The sequence below is a fragment of the Microtus ochrogaster genome, chromosome 7 (assembly GCF_000317375.1).
Source record: "Microtus ochrogaster isolate Prairie Vole_2 chromosome 7, MicOch1.0, whole genome shotgun sequence".
Taxonomy (NCBI): Eukaryota; Metazoa; Chordata; class Mammalia; order Rodentia; family Cricetidae; genus Microtus; species Microtus ochrogaster.
This window is the reverse complement of record NC_022014.1, coordinates 81992740-82000050: the sequence shown is the minus strand read 5'-3', so window position 1 is coordinate 82000050 and position 7311 is coordinate 81992740. Positions and strand designations below refer to the sequence as shown.

General features: G+C 55.9%; 1 protein-coding gene across 1 annotated transcript in view; it reads left to right on the top strand.

The window, feature by feature from the left end:
• The first annotated feature begins 13 nt into the window (after window positions 1–13).
• Window positions 14–7311, top strand: part of Rbfox3 (RNA binding fox-1 homolog 3) — a 439196-nt gene continuing 431898 nt past the window's right edge. The window contains exon 1 of the mRNA XM_026780957.1: window positions 14–305. The gene's annotated coding sequence lies outside the window, so the exon portion shown is untranslated. The remainder of the gene's footprint in view (window positions 306–7311) is intronic.

Below are 7311 nucleotides of genomic sequence, written 5' to 3'. Positions count from 1 at the left end.
GAGAGAGAGAGAGAGAGAGAGAGAGAGAGAGAGAGAGAGAGAGAGAGAGAGAGAGTGTGTCGGCGAGGCAAGCGGAGCGGGGACACGGAGCAGGAGCCGTTCCTCTAGAGCCAGCGGAAACCTCCTCGGACAGCAGCCGGGCACCAGCCCCAGCAGCTCTTGTGGACGCCGGAGACGCCGCCGCCACCACCACCGTTCCAAGCCGGCCTCTCGCGTCCCTTGCCGCCGGCTTGCCGGGGCAGCGGGGATGCAGCTGGGGCATGGCCGCCGGGGCCCCGTCACCTGCCGCGGGGAGCGCTGAACCCGTGAGTAGCCAGACCCTGGGCTTCCACCTCGGTCACGACCATCTCGAGGAGGCGGCTGGGGCTGTGGGTACGGCCCAGGGAGGGGCGCTCGGGACCCCGCAGTGGGGAGGCGGGGCCGGCGAGGACGCGGGGTTGTGGAGCGAGACAGGGGACAGACCTGAGGTCGCATGGGGAAAGGGTGGCGCCCTTGGGGGTCAAGGGTTCGCGTGCGAGGTCGGGGTTTCCGAGTTCTGCGGGGGCTGAGGTCGCGGCTCCCGGCTCAGCCGGGAAACCAGAGGGGAGATTTTGTGAATGGGAAGGCCCGAGGTCAGGCTCCATGGAGACACCGGGGAGTCCCGCGCGCTGCGTGGCCGTGGCGGCGGCGGCGGCGGCACAATGCCCGGCTCTGGGAACTCCCAGACTAGGGGAAGCCGTGGCGCGCGGAGATCCCGGCCCGCGGGGCGCATCTGGGAGGCGGCCCCAACCCGCGCGGCTGGAAGCGGTGCTGGCGACCCTGCTGCGCTGCGGCGTGACTCTCTTTCCACTCCTAGGCCAGGAAGGGCTGCTGGGGTCCAGCGGGAGGAGAACCTACCCAAGGACTAAGACACTAAGGAGTTGTGGGAGGGCTAAGGTCTCCCTTGATTCCCTTGGGGGTACCAGGGCCCGCAGCGCCCCGGCGTGCGTGGAACTGAGCAGCGGGAGCGGATGGTGCGCAGGGCCCTCCAGCCCGTGAGCTGGGGGCGCTCGGGGCTGAGTCTTCCCAGTGGCAGCGTGAGCATGGATCTGAGGCTGCTGCTTGCTACAGCGCAGCTACAGGGCTGGGACAGCCTGGCTAGGGAAGCCTTGCTAAGGTGGCCTGCACACCCCTTGCCCAAACTTTCTGAGTGGCCACAGAAGGTGGTGGGGTTTGCCTGGGGCTCTCCTCGGGAGAGTGGCGTCAGGGGTTGACTTCAGGTGGGCGCTCATTTGGGGGCTCTGTGGGGAAGCTTCGCTCTTATTCATTGACACGCATTCCCTCAGTGTCCTGGCCGATTTGGTCCCGCACCCAGTCTGTACCCGGAGCAAGGTACGGCCACCAGAGGGGCATTGAGACCCCCATTAAATAGCTGGAGCCGACCGATCCTGGGTCTCACATGAGGTTGGGGGTTGGCTGTTACTGAAGCCCACTGACGTCGTCGTTGGCTGGTGTGTGTGTGTGTGTGTGTGTGTGTGTGTGTGTGTGTGTGTGTGTGTTGGGGGGAGCGCATCGAGGTGAGGAGAGTCCTGGATGGTAGAGGCACCTCCCAGCTCCCCCTTTTGGATTCTGCTTCTCAGAGGCACCTAATTATTTAATGGTCACTTTTAAAAAGGACGCCCGTGGCGCCCGTAGTCTCTTGATGCGCGCGAGAGACACCCACAGTGGAAGCTAAGGCTCCGGACTAAGGGATCCTTCCTTCTGGGCAAGTCCCTTCCTCCTCCAGCTGGAGGTGAAGTGCCTTCTGGTGCGCGCAGGGTAGTTAATTTTCTGTCACAAACGCTGGCTAGGCTGGGAACACCTCAGGACGCAGCGGGGAGGCTGGGGGCTCAGAGCGTCCGGGCAGGTATGGGGCTAATGGAGTAGGGTCTCAGGTAATGAGATCTTTCAGCAGAAACCAGCTTTGGTTTTACTGGTCTGAAAAATAAAATGGGGGGGGGAGTACAAACATTACGGCAGAACGTGCTCATTAAGTGCGCGTCGCGAATCGGGGCGGATGTCTTAATCAGACCGAGCTGGTAACGGGGATATTACACTAATTAAAACCAGACCCTCCAGGTGAGCGACTATTGGGAAGGAGAAAGTTGTAGAGAAGGTGCCTGCTGATGGAAGCGGGCGCTGGTGACTGCCAGGTGGCCAGGGCCGCTGCAGGGTGGGCGCATGGGGCAGGGGGTGCCTTCTCAGGACCAGACCCTCCATCTCCCGCGGGCAGGGAGCTCCCCTGGGCCCGGAGGGAGGACCGAACAGCCGCCTCCGCCCTCCGGGGGGACCAGAGGCCTCCCTGCGTGGGAGCTGAGCGCACTGCACACTCGGAGAAGCAGCGCTTAACCCCTCCTTTCCCGGCTAGACTTGGAGCTTCTGGAAATGCTGGGCTGTCCCCACGCTGATGACGGAGAGGGGGTAGATGGGGAGCCTACAAGAGACTAGAGAGCCGAGGCAGAGCTGCAGGGGGCACGTCAGGCCCCATCAGATGCTCCCAGGAAGGCAACTGAGTGCCAGGGGAGGGTGGACCAGGTCATGCAGGATGTTTGCACAGAGCCATTGAGGATTTCTGGTACAGAATCAACGTTTCTCACGGCTCTGCTCGCCTTTTCATTCCTGCCAATGAAAGAGAACCTGGACAATTACTCTGTGCTGTCCTCCTTGAGGCCTACGCCTAAGTGATACCTAAGTGTTCCTTTCCCCCCACCTCCTTCCCCCAGTCAGGTCGCCTAAGGCATAGGAAGATGCCGAAGTCTAGGAAAGTCCCTATAGATCGGGCCTCCAGCAATGTTATTTCGTTGCCTTCCCTGCAAAAGCTCCACGACCTCAGGCAGAGCCGCAGCTGGTCTGGGTGAGCGAAGGCCGACCTGCACTCAGCCGGGGCGCAGAGGGCGGCAGCACCAAGGACAGGTCCAGGGCTTAGCTGCCCCTGTTCCACTGTCCTGCCACTTCTGCCTGTGTCCTAGGACCACTGAGAGGGGGCATGCTGGTCCTCACCCTGCTTGGAGGGTAGAGGAGGAGACCCTGTGTCACCAGGATCAGGGCAATCCAGGCCATCGCAGAGGTAATTACAGCAAGGAGGCCTCCTGGGAACCGTTCCCCAGTGTGCAGCCACTCAAGAGAGAAGGAAGGACTGGATGTCTGGGTATGCGCTGGTATCCTGTTCCCTTGCTGGGTAGCTTAGGCCCTGCTCCTCAGGGTAAAGGTCTGGTTGATTTGCCCTTCCCTCCCCCACAGTGCAGAACATCTTTTGGACCTGGATAGACTGTGGGATTGAACAGGAAGGCTTGGTCCAGTAGAGCATCTGTCAAACACAGAAGTGTGTGTGTGTGTGTGTGTGTGTGTGTGTGTGTGTGTGTGTGTGTGTAGGGGAGACTATAGGGGGAACATGGATGACCAGGGAGGGGGATAACCGGGGCAGTAAGGGGAGGCGAATCTGTCGGTGGGCATGGATCAAGATTGAAATGTTATTTCTCAGTGACTGCGGCACGAGGCTCACCTCCCCCAGTCCATCGGTGAGCCAGTGAGGTTTGGTCGGTTGTCTCTCTGTGTTTATTTATCTCCTTCACTCCTGCCTGGTACTCTGTTATAAAGACAAATGGAGCCTGGCACGCAGCTGACGCACGGAGAGGAATTTTTTATTTTTAAACAAGTGAAGGGGGAGGGTGGAGACCATCTCCAAAGCTCCCCCCCCTTGCATGGAGCCGTTTCTGCCGGGGAGCCCGCCTCCCCCCCCCCCTGCGTCCTCGCCTGCTGCAGGTCTTCCTGCCTGCGTGGGCCCTAGCTTCGCAGACACCTCCCATTTGCACCAACATCTTTTTGATTAGCTGCCTACCACCCCTTATTCTCTAAAGCAGCCCGATATTTTCACAGGTTCATGAAACATTCAGGCAGCCTAAACATCTTGTTTTCTGCTGCCTCTCTGAAGTCCGCTGCTGTCTGAGGCGGCAGGGTCTCTTTTTTGATTTTTATATTCTGCTTCACTCTCCTTCCTCCAACCCTGGTTCTTGCTGGGTTGGGTGGATGCTTTTGGGATTTCCCGCCATTGCCCATGAGAGTCAGGGTAGCTGCCAGTGGCGGGATGCGAGCGATTCCTAGGTGTATATAGGGCCTGCTCCATGCCAGCGCCACTGCTGGAGGAGTAGCATTCTGGCAGGAACGCCCAGGGACCCATTCTGACGTACCTGATAATCACGCTCTTCCGTGCCACGCTCTTAGTAAATTACCGTGTTATCACAGCTTTCCCCAACACTCACTTGACACCAAAACATGCCTCAGAAGGTGACTTGAGATAATGAAGAGTATTAAGATCTGCTACTACATGTGAGATTGTTTCCTCTGGCAGCCTGGGGCAAGCTCAAGTGCGCGTGCACACGCACGCGCGCACACACACACACACACACACACACACACACACACACTGCGTTTGCACAGAGGTTGGACCCTAGAGGGAGAAGCTGAACTGGGAGGGATGGTCAGCAAGAGGAGGTCGCATGACTTGGGAAAAGAAAGGCTTTTCTTTTGCGTTTGGGGTCTGTTCTAGCCTGCTTCTCCATTGCTGTGATGAAACTCTGACCAAATGAGACTTGAAGAGGTTTATCACATCTTACAGATTATAGTCCATCACTGAGAGAAGTCATTCAAGAACTCAAGCAGAGACCGTGGAGGAATGCTTCCTCTGGCTTGCTCCACTACTTTTCTTATACAGCCCAGAACTACCTGCTCAGGGCTGGCATCCCCAGCAGTGGGCTGGGTACTCCTGGATCAAGTAGCAATTAAGAAAATGTCCTACAGACATGCCTGATCTGGGCAGCTCTTCAACTGAGGTTCCCTCTTTCCAGGCGGCTCTAGGTTTACATCAAGTTGAAGCTGGTGTTAACGATGCCATCATCTCTGAGTGTGCCTTCCTGTCAGATTCGGGTCCACAGTGTCTGTAGACATAAAGTCTCCATATCTGTGTTTTTCAAAAGCAAAGAGGAGATCTGTGGGAGGGGCCTGGTCTCTGCAGGCCAAGGCTCTTGTGCCTCTTGGCTTCCCTGGCTGCATGTCATCTGGCTGCTGCTGGTTCCAGGGCTGAGGGGCAAGCTCTCCATACCCTCCTGCCTCCATCTGCCATCTCTCTTGATTGCTTGGCAAGGAGGCCATGGCACAGAGGCTGGGGAGAGAGAGAGAGAGAGAGAGAGAGAGAGAGAGAGAGAGAGAGAGAGAGAACAAGGATGAGGTGGGCTGTTCCCCTCCACCTCCCTAACACACACTCCTGAAGAAAGGACCTGCAGACTACAGAAAACTCTTTGGGAGTAAAAATAGAAGAAAACCACCTTCCTTTGCTTCTGATCTCCATTCCGCATGGTACATGGCCAGCTCCCACCTCCTCTGACTGAGACAGCCCTCTGCTCCCCTTACTATACCAACCCCTGGGAGGTCTTTAGTATCCTGTCCGGCCTGAGGGCAGAGGAGTCTCCATCACGGTTTTTTCTCGAGACCCCCTTAGTTGAGGCCAGAAAGCATTCCTACTAGAAGGAGACTATGCGTGTCTCGAGGAGTGCATATTCGCTCACCGCGTTGCTCGCTGTGCAGACAGAGGCCTGTCACCAGTCTGGGGGCCAGAAGCATGGTGGAGGGCTGCTGCCCTCTCTACTAGTTCCTCCACACGCGGTCTCCACTGGCTGCTGGGCTGCTGCCTGGATAGGGGTGCTGCTCCTTCATACGCTGCTGGGCTGTGCCTGGAAGCCCACAGAGGGACCAGGTCATGAGAACTGTCGGCTGCAACCTCTATTAAATAATCTCCTATGGCTGCAATAAAACACCATGGCAAAGGCAACTTGTAGAAAGACGCGTTTTCTTGGAGTTAATGATGCTGGAGGGCTAAGGGTCCGTGATGGTGGAGCGAAGGCACGGAGGCAGGGGCAAGAAGCTGAGGGCGTGCAACCTGGCCTGCAAGCAGGAAGCAGAGAGGGGTCGTGAGACTCTCAAAATCCACCCTCAATGACATGTTTCCTTGAAGAAGGGCACACATGTCACCAACCGGGGACTGAGTAACTAGATATCCAAGACTATTGGAGCATCTCACTGAAACCAGCACATAGCTCTTTTAGAAATCAGCCCGGTTTGCAGCTAAAGAGACTGCCTGTGTCCAGACAGGTGCCACTTCCCGTCACTGTGGTTGTCCTTGGTGCAGCGGGGGAATGGGAGTTGAGATTACAAAGTGACCTCCTGTACCAGAGGTGGACCTAGGTGCCTTTTCTTCTCCAAGGCACATGGCCTTGCTTTAAAACTTCCCTTCACTTAAACAAAGCCTAACATGTATCCTCACATTAGGGTCTTAGCCACTGGGCAGCCAGGACAGTGGTGCACAGACCTAAGATCCATTCAGATTTCTGTCTGTGAACAGCTCAGACACCAAGGGCTGGGCTCCGCTCACTGAGGCCTCCTTGTCTTTGCCACCAGCTGAGATGGAAAGGTGAAGACAGCAGAAATGGTTGTTGTCCTCACTGTCTTAGGGGTGTCTTAGGGTTCCAAGAAAGCAACGGTTCAGGTGCTTGACCTTGTGTGGCAGAGGTATTTTCTCCAAGGCAAGGAAGATGAGGGCAGACAAGCTGGCTGCTCTCAAATGAGACTCTCTATAAATTCTACTGAAGCCCAAAGACATGAGCTTTACATGTGTTAAAAAAAAAAAAGATGGGATCAGGGGGCTGGAGTAATGGCTCAGTGGTAAAAAGCATTGGCGAATCTTCTAGAGGACCAGAGTTCAATTCCCAACACCTCCATGGTGGCTCATAGCCCCTGTAACTCCAGTTCCAGGGGATCCAGTGCCCTCTTCTGGCCTCTGAAGGCAGGCCCTGTATACATAGAGTGCACAGTCATGTGCTGACAAACATACACACCTATAAAATAATACAATAATTTTAAAAAGATGGATTCGGTTAGAAACAAGATTTACACTTAGCTGTGATTTCTTGGGCTAGAGAGGTGGCTCAGCCGTGTGTACTGCTTTTATAGATGACCTGAGTTTAGTTCCCAACATCCACATCAGACAGCCCACAACCGCCTGTACCTCCAGCTCCAGGGGCATCAGGCACCTCTGGACTTTAAAGACATCCGCATCCACACATATATACCCATATATATGTACAAAATAAAATAAAACATGAAAAAAGTCATTTCTCACTCAATTCTAACAGTTCAAAATTCTGAGTTCAGATGAGTGGTTTGTTTGTTCACTGTGCTAAAGGGGAAAAAGGTCTGTATTGTTTCTGGAATAGTCTCCTTAGGAATTGAGTGCCAGGTAACACCCCAGGGTCTAAATTGAAG